This window comes from Callorhinus ursinus, unplaced genomic scaffold, assembly GCF_003265705.2.
Source record: "Callorhinus ursinus isolate GAN/ISIS: 27379988/994484 unplaced genomic scaffold, GSC_fseal_2.0 scaffold3, whole genome shotgun sequence".
In the NCBI taxonomy this organism is placed as follows: domain Eukaryota; kingdom Metazoa; phylum Chordata; class Mammalia; order Carnivora; family Otariidae; genus Callorhinus; species Callorhinus ursinus.
Window position 1 is genome coordinate 65,065,615 of NW_027397065.1, and position 13,212 is coordinate 65,078,826.

The following is a 13,212-nucleotide window of genomic DNA, read 5'->3' on the forward strand; positions in this document are numbered from 1 at the left end:
CTTTCTTTCTTTCTTCTCTCTCTCTCTCCCTCTCTCTTTCTTTCTTCTTTCTTTTTCTTTCTTTCTCTCTCTCTCACTTTCTTCTTTCTTTTTCTTTCTATCTTTCTTTCTTTCTCTCTCTTTCTTTCTCTCTCTTTCTTTCTTCTTTTTCTTTCTTTCTTTTTTACAGGAATTCATTTACAAACCTTTCAAAGGTCATGAAGCTCTACATGCAACTCAGTGCAGTCATTTGTTAGGAAGGACAGATATGATGGGCTCCTTAAAGAATGAGAGTTTCAACCTAGTGGTGGTTGATGCTCTAGATCACTGCACTTTCCTGGTTGTTGAGAAACTTGGAAGGCCATTTGTGACCATCCTTACTAGCACATTTAGAATTATGAATTTTGGGATGCCTGAGCCTGTGTCTTAGGTTCCAGCATTCCTACTCTCCCTGGCAGATCACATGGATTTCTGGGGCCGAGTGACAAACTCTCTAATGTTCTTCATTTCGACCTTGAGAGAATGGTATATTCATGCTGTTTGATGACTCTATCAGGAAACATTTCCCAGAAGACCCTAGGCCAGAGCTATTTTATCTTTAACTGAAAGCAGAGCTACGGTTTGTTAATTCTGACTATGCCTTTATTTTGCCCACCCCTGCTTCCCAACACTGTTTATATTGCAGGCCTAATGGTCAAACCTGTTGAACTCAGGTAAGTAAAACCTTTATGCCTCATTTAGACGTGAGGAATCACCCTCATGATGTGCCTTTATTGCACAGATAGCAATTGCTCAGACAAAGGTTAAATCTAGGTAGTTTTTTTTTGAAGAAAAAAATATTACTTTTTTTAAGAAAAAAATATTTATTTATTTGAGAGATAGAGAGAGAGAAAACAAGCAGGGGGAGGGGCAGAGAGAGAGAGAGAGGGAGGGAGAGGGAATCTCAAGCAGACTGCGCTGAGTGCAGATCCTGATGCACAGGGTTTTCTATATAGACAATGGTGTCTCATACAACTAACAACATTTTCTTTTTCCTTTCTAGTTATTATTTCTTTTACTTATTTTTTTTTAGTTTATACCACAATTTGAATAAAAGTGGTGAGAGTAGACCTCTCTGCTTTGTTCCTGTCTTAGGTGGAAAGAGTTCAATATTTTACCATTAAGTATAATTATAGATCAAAAAATTTTTCAACATATGCCTTTTATCACACTGAAGAAATTACTTTCTATTCCTAGCCATGTTGAGAGTTTTTATAATAAAAAGATATTGAATTTTGTTAAAGATTTATTATGCATCTATTGAGGAGATCATATGATACTTCCTTTTTACTCTTTTATTGTGGTAAATTATAATGATTAATTTTTGACTGTTAAATTAACCTTGCATCCTCAGATGAAAAAATTGGTCATGATGTACTGGTTTCTATATATTGCTGGATTCCATCTAAAAATATTTTAAAGGATAAACTGGCCTCATAAAACTCCACTGGAATTATACTCTCTTCTTGTATTTTATGAGGTTATGTTTCTAGAGGTTTCAATTCTGAATTCAATTTTTGTAAAAAAAAATTGAAACTTAAGCTATTTCAAGCTATTTAAAATTTCTAATTTTTCTAGTGCCAGTTTTGAGAAATTGTGTTTATCTAAATAATTTGCTCACTTCACATATCTGACAACCAGATATTTCATTTTTCATAGAAACGAGGAGATATATGGGACCTGGGAGCTCTGAAACAACTGGTGCTCTACTATGGGTGTCTTATCAGTTATATATGCTGCCTTGTCAGAGCCTTTCCCAACCCAGCCCCAGGATATGCAGATAGTTCCAGTGAGCTGTAGCCTTCCGCACTGGTGCTTCAGGATTATGCAGGTCATGCTTTGCATTAGTCTTCATCAAAGTGTGGTTCTTAGCTCACCTTTGTCAGGTTCACTTGAGATACTTATAAAAAAATGTACATTCTAGGCCCCACCCTAGACCTACTGAATCAGAATCTCTGGGTTTGAATCCTGGTAATTTGCATTTTCAACAACACCCAAACTGCATTTATACAGACTAAATATTTGAGTCTATTTTTTACTCTTTCCCTCCACAGTTTGTGCTAAATTGCAAAATGAGCCAGCAAATTAAAAGATATTTTCACTATAAGTCCGTCTATGAATATTCTAAGAGAAATATATGAAAATCATCATTCTCTCCAAATGTTAGTCCATTCTGATGTTGTGTATTAGAAAAAACTTGGACTTCAGAGTCAGACACAGTCTGAATTGAATCCTGGTTCTGCCATTCATTTGATATATTCTCTCCAACAAGTGCCTGTGTCTAAGCCTCAGTTTCTGGGGGTGTGAAAGAGGGATAATCTTAGCACTCAGGATTGTTGAGAGGATTGGATATATGTTTTTAAGAGTTCTATTGCAGTGTCTGACACATGCTGGGCGTGACTAAGTGGGTCTTTATTATTATTACTGTTGTTTCTCAGTTAACAAGGACCGAAAAACCAGACACATGCCCCTTGGCTCGTGTTAACTGGGAGGCAAAGATCCAGCTACTTCTGTATTTTTGATGCTCTACATTTCAGTCTGGCTTATAGTTTTCTATGCATTCTTGAGAGATTTACCATCATCTTTTTCATTAGGTCCTCCCTTATCCTATACCAGCCACTACCATGGGGAAAGGAATGAGCTGAAGCACATGAGCAGTGGCTGATTCTGGAAGCACAGAGAAAGGAGAGAGCAGAGATTACAGGCCTTCTCGAAAGTGTACCGGTAGAACGTCATATGGAGAGAGTGGAGGTTGGGAAGGGCACAAATACCCATGAATTTAGCTTACCTTGTGGCAAAGCCCACATAGGTCACTGGAAACCTTTAGAAAAGTGAGAATTTGAGATCATATTGTATCATTTAGACACAGGTATCTCTCTGACCATCTTCCAGCACTATGTATTTTTGCTGCCTCCATAGCAGGGGTAGATGAGATCCAGCTCCTGACCATTTGGGAATTCTGCTTATCTCCCAGTGTCCTCTGGGGGAAGCCCATAGTGCAGGATGAGGGAAGGTGTTCATACAATCCTCTGGAGGATACTATCAAAAACTGTCCCTGTCTTCCCTCGTGACCCACAAGAGAGGAAACTGAAATTTAGTTCATCAAGTTATAAAGTCTGCAGGGAAAGGATACACCATTCCTGTGATCCTGGAGAAAAAGGATAAATCAAGGCTTAGAAAAATCTCTTTCTTCCAGGCCATCCAGCACATGTTAGCCTATGGAAAAGAAAGGCTTCGCTTTAGCCTAAACAAGGGAAACACAGAGAGTTCAGATGTGTGCTCCGGGAGTGGTATGACTCTTTTTTCTATTCTCTCAGGAATTTGAGAACTTTACTGCCAAGTTGCAGATGTAGGTTTTGTTCTTGTGACACTGGGCTCCATGGTCTACACCCAACAGGTTGAAGAAGTCCTAAAGGAGATGCATGCTGCCTTTGCCCACCTTCCTGGGTGGGGGGTGGTGATGTGGAAGTGTAAGCCTTCTCATTGGCTCAAAGATGTCAAATTGGCAGCCAATGTGAAAATTGCGGACTGGCTTCCTCAGAATGACCTCATGGGTAAGGACTTCCTCCTTCTACAGGCAGCAGCTGTTCTGCCCTTCTCTCTTTCCAGTTACTTTTTCTTTAGGGTTTATTGCAGCTGTCACCCCCACCTGGGCACTCCACCATCCTTGAAAAGGAAAGCATCTGTTAGCAAAAGTCAAAGCACCAGAAGAGATTGGCACTTTGGAGTCACTTCATCCATTTGTAACTCAGACCGGTTATCTGTAGCCACTAGTGATATTCAAGTGGGGTTACTGTGGCCTCTTGTAATTGGTAGGTGATCAGGATCAAATACCTTCCAAGAAGTGCCTACAAATGTTCTGAGACGTAACTATGCAGAGCAGGAAGGAAGTACCCAGTTCCTTCTCACAAGGAGTGTGAGAGACTTGGGTGCCATGGTGTCTTTCTAATGTGATACAATTCCTCATTGTCCTGTCTGAGATGTCTTACCACATCTTCAAGGGGGTTTCTCTCTGGCCAGTGCTACATTCTGGGGACGCTTCATGTGTATAGCTGCAGATTGGATCAGAATCACTCAGTGAATTGGAGATACAAGTTTTTGATTCTGTCCCTGCAAATATATTTCAGTAGCCCGTGGTACAGACCACAAATTGCATTTTCCAAAAGCACTTTAACAGTTTCTAAGTCCTTGAGCTAGATAACCTCTTCCTCGTCAACATTTTATTTTACTCCAAATAAGAGAGAGGCAGTGTGACAGGGACAGGAAGTGTTAAGGTATAAGGCATAATCCCTGCTTTAAAATGATGTAGAGAGACAATGAAGGAATAAATGGATGAATGGTGGTATATGCTGAACTTAGTGCTCTCTCTGCATTCTTAGCTTCAGCTGGACTCTGGTTCAGGTGTTAGACCCATGTTTCTGAGGGTGCTTATAGAGCGTCTTCCAGGTAACTGACTCTTTAAATTGTTCCCAAATACCTCTAGAATCCCCTGCGTGTTTCCCTGACATTGCTGCTTTTCCAGATTCCCCAAATTCTTTCTCCAGCATCACCTTTCTGTCTTTCTTCTTTGTCCAAGTTCACCCCAGCCTCCGCCTATTTGTCACTCATGGAAGATAGAAAAGTGTGATGGAATCTATCAACTATGGTGTGCTCATGGTGGGGATTCCTCTCTTCACACACCAGCCTGGAGACCTACTCCACGTAGAAGCCAAAGACCTAGGTGTCTCCATTCTGATAGAGCAGCTCAAGGCGGAGACCCTAGCTCTAAAGATGAAACAAGTCATGGGAGACAAGAGATATGTATGTAGCCCTTAGGGTAGCACTAGGGGAAATGGCTGGAAGTTTTTTTTGTTTTTTTGTTTTTTTGTTTTTTTTACCCCATATAAGCAAAACTCACCTAAGCTAAGATACCAGCTGACCTATTTTTACTGAATACCAAGTTAAAGAAATGAGTCTTATATTTCAGTAAGACAAATTGAAGGCAGATGAAGGAAGAACTTTCTGTCTTTAGAAGAAACTTACAAATTTTCTCTTTTTAGAGTTTTTGTTTGTCTTCAGATGTTTAATGTACAATTCTAGCCACGTACAGGGGTGTCCATTTACTTCTTCAAACACATCATTCTTTCCTCTAGAGGTCTTTGCCCTTAGCTGTTCTGGAACATTCTTTCCATTTAGCTCCAATGTCACCTCTTCAGAGAGGCCATCTCTGATCAATGCCAGTTATTCCATATAATTTCCTTCACAAAATGGGTCATACTTTGTAATTATTCTGTTATTAGTTTATTGACTCTTTCCTCCAACTAGAATGTAAGCTTCATGAGAGTAGGGTCATATCTTTCTCATTTATCATGGCCTCTCTCACTGCTTTGCACACAGTAGGCACTGCATAAGTAATTGTTGAACAAGTAAAGAGTAACTAAATACTAGTCCTCTACATCAGGGGTTCTTGGCCCAAGCAACATAGTTAGGCTCCTAGGCCTCATGAACCCCTAGAAATGTAAAATTGTGAATGGTATATGCTTGCATATATACATTTCCTAGAGTGTGTTTTTAAGATGTTCATCAGATTGTTAATGGGATCTAATACCCAGAAAGGCCGAGAACTGCTGCTTGTGGAGGAGTTATTCCATACCTGAAGTAATTCCTGGATGATGTTCAGCATGACACCTAATGAAAGGCAGTACCAACATTCCCTAGGACACTTTTAGCATCCAGCTCCCTTCCCGGCAGGCAGTTAGTATTTGCAAATAAATAAATTAAATGGTGCAGACTGTATTGAGAATCAAGATATTTGGATTCAGTCATTTGTGTATCAGGGTGGCTCTCTGGTCTGAAGACACATCTGGGCAGTTCAGAAGCAATGGGCTTTCTTCCTCTGTCCCCGAGGCTTCTGAGATGCTTTGACTGTCACTTGCCTGTGGTCCTCTTTACTACTATGAGCCTGCCTCCCCAGAAAGAGGAAACTCACAACCACTCTGACCAGTTGCAACTTAAATTCATGACCATAGGCCTGACATGGGCTCCCAACAAGCCTGACAACCTGATTGTATTTTCCTAATCACTCCACAAAGCTGCTCTCACGCAGGTCACCGGTAGCATCTATGCTGCCAAAGCCCACGCCCACTTCTCAGTTCTTACCTTACTTATCCTACCAGCATCATTTATGTCAACTGATGACTGCCCCACCTTAAACAGTTCCTTCCCATGGTCCCAGACACCACACTCTTAGTTCTCACCCCTCACTGGCTGCTCCTTTTCAATCTCCATGGCTGATGCCTCTTCAACACTACACCTCCACATGTGCTCGGGCTCTAGATCAAGGTCTGGTGTTTGGATCTCATCTAATTTCTAATCCACACTTCACTCTTGGGATGTTCGTCCAGTCTTATGGTTTGAAATCCCCTCTGTAGACTAATGTTAATTCCCACATGGATAACTACAGCCCAAACCTTTCTGCTAATGGCAGTGTATCATTTTACCTTCCTAACTGACATCTCTTCTTTGCTGTCAGGTAAGCATCTCAAATTTAACATGACCAGATATCAACTTTGGACTGCTCCCAACACCCCTAAACCTGCTCATCAAATCTCCATTTCAGTAAATTGTACTCCTTTTTTACAGTTTATTCGACCAAAAATTTAGGTGTCTTCCGTTTAAAATTTATAAGAATTTAAATATGGAACATAAGGAAGAGTAATAGAGATTTTATTATGTCATAATCAAGTTTTATAGAATTGTTTGTTGTTCTAGAATTTATAACCTAAAGGATCTGCTAATTTAAAACTTATTTTTTAATCACCTAATTTCATTTAGGACATGAGAATTTCAAGAAAAGCCCTACTTGGGAATTCTTCAGAAGTTCATTCTATGGTGATCAGAATTAACTTCAGCCTGAGTCAGCTGAATACTTAACATTTGGCTTTTGACATTTCTCCAAACTGTCTATCTATCTATCTATCTATCTATCTATCTATCTATCTATCTACACACACACGCACACACACACACACAGATGTATATTTATATATATGTATATTTTGTGTGCTTGTGTGTGTGTGTGTGTGTGTGTGTGTGCGTGTGTGTGTGTGTGTGTCTGCCGACAGGTACAAATCAGCAGCAGTGGTCACCAGCATCATCAGGCGCTCCTACCCCCTGACACCCACCCAGCGGCTGGTGGACTGGATAGACCACATCCTCCAGACAGGGGGTGCAGTACACTTCAAGTCCCATGCCTTCCAACAGCCATGGCATGAGCAGTTCCCTTCTTGATGTCTTCTTGTTCCTGCTAGTGGTCACCTTGTGTACCATTTGGCTGTGTGGGAAGCTGCTAGGCATGGTCAGGCTGTGTGGGGCCAGGTAGCTGAAACAGATGTGACATGGATACATCCTAGGGCTGGGTGTTTTGGGAAGTCAGTGGTTCTTGGTATGTCTCACTCTAGCACAGACCATGCTGATCTCCCACTGCCCTGGCTCCAATTGACATCAACTCTTCTTGTTTATATTAGTACAACCTGCTTTTTTTTATTTTGTTCAATTAGCCACTGTATAGTACATCATTAGTTTTTGATGTAGTATTCAGTGATTCATTAGTTGCATATATCACCCATGGATGCTTCTTTGTCTATTAACATTTTCTTGCCAGAACTCTTTGGCTTCTTGGCTTACTGAATAGCTGGGACTATGCTATGTTTCTGCCCATGTGTGATTTGACCTACTTTTCAGATTTAAAACCTTGTCCTTAGCTCATCACTCTTCTCTCCTAGGCACTATGCTCCAGTGATTCCAGTCTCCTGATTCAGCCACTTTCTCAGTCTCTTCCTCCCACTCTTGCCTCCATTGCTGTAGTAGATGCTATCAAATCCTGCTTCATGCTCTGGACTTTCCAGGATACTCTTACAAGTGCCAGAGGTCAGTATATGCAACTATAAGCATGAGCGATCCTTTTCCCGGAACTGTGGTAGGCTATGCTTCCCATGTGTAAAACAGTCTGGAAGTTCTAGTTAATTAACACCCTTGGGAGCAACCCTCAACCAGTGATTCTTGAGATTGAGCATGTAAATAGCCCAATTCCCTTTTCTCTCTTGTGGGATAATTCTGAGTCATGTCTTTTGCACTATTTTGCAGTTTTCCTATGGAATTAAAATATGGTAACTGGCTTATTGAGTCACCCTTTATTGACTGACTTCCCTTCTCTGTATCAATTTCCCATTTCCACACCAGTGTTCCCAAGCATTTTCCAAATAAATTACTTGTACTCAAATCCTTGTCTCAGCATCTGCTTCTGGGACTGCAGTGGACTGAATGTTTCCCCTAAATTCATATGTTGAAAACCATACCCCAATGTGATGGTTTTTGGGGGTGAGGCCTTTGAGAGGCAATTAAGTAATGAGGGTAGAGCCCCAGTGAATATTAGTGCCCTTATAGGAAGAGGTCAGAGAACTAGCTAGTTCCCTTTCTTTTTTATTTTATTTTTACTTTTTAATTTTTTTAAAGATTTTATTTATTCATTTGCCAGAGAGAGAGCAAGAGAGAGAGAGAGCACAAGCAGGGGGAGTGGGAAGCAGAGGAAGAAGCAGGCTCCCCTCTGAGCAAGGAGCCCAATGCAGGACTCAATCCCAGGATGCCGGGATCATGACCTGAGCCAAAGGGAGACACTTAACCAATGGAGCTACCCAGGCGTCCCTAGTTCCCTTCCTATCATGTGAGGATAAAATGAGAAGTCAGCTGTCTACCAACCAGGAAAAGTCCTCACCCAAAGCCAACCATGTTGGCACACTGATCTCAGACTACCCAGCCTCCAGAACTGTGAGAAATAAATTTTTTGTTTTTTTTTTTTAATTTTTTTTAATTTAAAGACTTTATTTATTTGAGAGAGAGAGAGTGAGAGAGAGAGATAGATCATGAGATGAGGGCAGAGGGAGAGGGAGAGGGAGAAGCAGACTCCCCATTGAGCAGGGAGCTTGATGCAGGACTTGAACCCAGGATCCTGGGATCATGACCTGAGCTGAAGGCAGATGCTTAACTAACTGAGCCACCCAGATGCCCCAAATTTCTTTTGTTTATAGGCCACCAGATTTATGGTATTTTGATATAGTAGCCAGAACTGAGTAAGAGAAACCCAAATGGCCTCTTCTTCCAGAAAGTTCTAGAAAGCAACCCCCTCAATATGTGCACATCCTCCCTCCCACAATCTTCCCTCTTAGAACTCCACTGCAGGTACAGTAATCCCTCCTGCAGGGAGCACCATCTCTGCTGATTACACATAGGGCCTACAGGTTGTTCTACAGTTTCTACTTTCATGAAATCTTTCCATGACACCTGCTTTCTAAAATAGGGTTATGAGAAAGTCAAATGGGACCATGAAAGTTGTGCTTAGCCTTAATATGTTTTTGTGAGTCAAGCAGCAAGGGTATGTGGTGATTTCTAAGACTATTTTGATTCAGGAAAAGAATTCCATCCCCTTTTCATTTCATAGCAATGGACCTTCCTATATGTTATGTATCACTAGAAATTAAATCGACTAGTAGTCACAGAAGTTCAAAAAATAGTGGCTTAACCATATGAAGGGTCTATTTCCTTCTCATATGAAAGATGGCTGGAGGTTGGAAATGTGGGACTAGAATGGCAGTTCCCTAATGTCCACAGTTCCCCAGTCCCCTCTTTCCTTTCTGGCTAGCCACTCTTGCCGGTTGCTTCCATCGCAAGGTTTCTTCATGGGTGCTATGTGCTTGCTGTAGCTGGAGCCAGAATATATGTGCTCTAGGAGAGGAAGAAGGAGGAAAAAAGAGTTCTGTGTGATACAGGCAGAATAATGGCTCCCCGCAAATGTCCATGTCCTAATACCTGGAACAGGTAAATATGTTATGTTACAGGGCAAAGGTGATTAAGATTGCAAACGGAATTCAGATTGCTAATCAGCCAACCTTAAAATAAGGAGATTACCGTGGGTTATCAGGCGGGCACAAAGGCCCTTTCTAGTTGAAGGAGAGGAGAGGCAGAGAGAGAGATGTGACCACAGAAGAATGGCCAGAAAGATGCAATGTAGCTGGCTTTGAAGACAGAAGAGGAGCTATGACCAAGGATTGTGGACCTTTAGAAACTGAAAAGGCAAGACAATGAATCTATCCCTCGGGTCCCCAAAAAGCACAGTCACGCCAAAACTTTGATTTTAGCCCATAAAACCAACATCAGATTTCTAACTTACAAAAGGGTAAGATGATAAAGTCATGTTGCGTTAAGCCGCCAAGTTTGTGGTAATTAGTTACAGCAGGAAATAGAAACCTCATAGAGCATGTCATCCTTGAAAGCTGTAACTATTCAGTGACTCCCATTTAACTTTCATTAATAAGAACTATGTCACATGATGACTCCTAGTTACAAAAGAGGTTGGAAAATGTAGAGGCTTTCCTTTTGTTTGTAAGTTTCATTCCAAATAAAACTGAGGTTTGGTTAGTAAAACAGAATGGGAAAAGAAATATTAGGTCAGGCTTTGATCAGAGAAGAAAGAACACTATGAATTATGTAGAAAAAAAAGACTTATCGTTGGGGCTAGAACTTACAGATTGGTGGTAGCGGGTGGAACAGCCCATATGAGCGTCTACCGAGATTTAAGTCAGCCAGACAGGATGCGAGGAAGAATAAAATGGATGAGGATGAGAGCAGGAATAAACTGGAACCAACAAGGAGGACCTGGGACTTGTAAGGATGACTAGAACCTGTGTATGTTTCTCATACCTCCAACCTCAATGCCCGGGGGGACCTATAAGAGAAGCTGGCCCCTTTATCACAGCACTGCACGTGCACTTGGCCCAGGACTCACAGAAGCTGAAGGAGGGAGCTGCAGAATCAGGGTTATGGCTCCACACCAATATGGGATGTGTTTCCATTTGTATCTTCTTTAATTTCTTTCAGCAGTGTTTTGCAGTTTTGATTGTACAAGTCTTTCACCTCCTTGGCTAAGTTAATTCCTAAGTATTTTATTCTTTTTTGATGTAAATGGAATTGTTTTCTAGATTTCTTTTCAGATTGTTTACTGTCAGTATAGAAATGCAATTGATTTTTGTGGCTTACTTTGTATTCTTGCCATATTGCTGAATTCATTTATTAGTTCTAACAGGTGTGTGTGTGTGTGTGTGTGTGTGTGTATAATCTTTAGAATTTTCTACATGTAAGATCATGTCATCTGTGAATAGAGATTATTTTACTTCTTCCTTCCCAATTTGGGTGCCTTTTATTTCTCTTTCTTGCTTAATTGCTCAGGCTAGAACTTGTAGTACTATGTGGAATAGAAGTGGTAAAAACAAGCATCCTTGCTTTGTTCCTGATCTTAGAGAAAGCTTTGGCTTCATCATTGAGTACGGTGTTTGCTGTGGGTTTTTCATTAATGGCTTTTATTACATTGAATGTTTTTATCATGAAAGGGTGTTGAATTTTGTCAAATGCTTTTTCTGCATCAATTAAGCTGATCATGTGGGTTTTTTTCTTCATTCTGTTAATGTGGTGTATTACACTGATCAATTTCCACATGTTGAACCGTCTTTGCATTCCAGGATAATTCTTGCTTGGTATTGGTGTGTAATCAAGTTTATATGCTGCTGAATTTGGTTTGCTAGTACTATTGACCCTTGAACAGCATGGGGTTAGGAGTGCTAATCCCTCACATAGTCAAAAATCTGCGTATATTTTGACTCCCCCAAAACTTAACTACTAATATCCTACTGTTGACCAAAAGCCTTACTAATAGCATAACGAGTTGATTAACATATACTTTGTATGTCAGATGTATTATATATTAGATGTATATGTATTACTAGTACATGTATAACATATACTACATGTATAAGTTATATGTATTATAAATAAATGTATTATAAAAAGTCATATGGTACATAATATGTACCATAAATAAGCTAGAGAAAAGAAAATGTTATTAAGAAAATCGTAAGTGAAAATATCTTTACAGTACTGTACTGTATTTATTGAAAAAAAAAATCCACATATAAGCGGACCCATGCAGTTCAAACCCATTTTTTCAACAGTCAACTATGTATATCCTGTCTAAAGATAACAAGAACTGCAAATAAAACTTGTCTATTGAGTAGGTTTTTCACAGTTGTGTAGGTTAGTGTATTTGACCTCACTTTCTCTGCATGATAGGACTGAGCAAACGAGTAAATGTATTGATGTTGTTTCTTACTTTTGGAAAAGAAAATTACAAATGTGGAAATGGGGAAGATTAGAACAACCCCTGTGATGTATTGAACTGAGATATCAGTATAAATTATAAATTGATTTTTTGTAACTAGGTAATAGACATAGCTGCAGCATCTACAAGTAGAGAAATAAATATGGGATCTTAATATCTATATCCATAACCATATATTTCCTAGCTCTGTCCACTGAAAGGATTATAAACAGTGGTGTTTTGTTAGCAATGAGCACACCTAGCAGGCATATGGGTATCTTTTGGTCTAGTAGATCATGAACTCCATGAAGACAGGGACTGACTTAGGCACCACTTTACCTTTCAGCCTTAATTTGGATTCTGTGCATACAAGAATCTTTATAAAATTAAACTGTTTATAGTCACTCAGCTGGTAAATTTCTGAGCCAGATTATAATTACCTGAAAACCAGCCTTCTCTGCTTAGCCTAAGCTGGTGACAACCTATCATCTAATGTTGTCACCACCCCTCTGTCTCTGCTAACAGGTACAAATCAGCAGCAGTGGTTGCCAGCATCATCAGACACCCCTACCCTGTCACCCTCCGGTCCCACCCAAGGGGTTGGTGGGCTGGATCTATCACAGCCTCCAGATGGGGTGCAGCACACCTCAAGCCCCACACTTTCCAACAGCTGTGGCATGAACAGTACCTTCTCAACATCTTGTTCCTGCCGGTGGTCATCCTGGGCAACGTGTGGCTCTGTGGGAAGCTACTGAGTGTGGTGGTCAGCTGGCTGTGTGGGGCCAGGAAATGGAAGAAGACCTGATGCTGAGTGTAGCCTTAGGAGACAAAGTTTGGGGGGGGGGTTACCATTTCTTATGAAATTCCCACCAATTCTGGCAATTCCTGTTCCCCACATCATATCCATTTGCTAATTTTGTTGCAAATTCCTGCACATTGGCTTCTTCCTAAAACTGGAATTCTTTATTCAGCCCTTATGGCCTTCTTTATTTGCCAGTCAGCAAGGGTTG

At 40.5% G+C, this 13,212-nt stretch overlaps 2 pseudogenes; both read left to right on the forward strand.

Annotated features, from left to right (window-relative positions):
* The window catches only part of LOC141369914 (UDP-glucuronosyltransferase 3A1-like), a 6,190-nt pseudogene extending 4,479 nt beyond the window's left edge, over positions 1–1,711 (forward strand).
* Positions 1,712–1,729: 18 nt separating this feature from the next.
* LOC112820424 (UDP-glucuronosyltransferase 3A2-like) lies at positions 1,730–13,063 on the forward strand (annotated as a pseudogene).
* Positions 13,064–13,212: the final 149 nt, after the last annotated feature.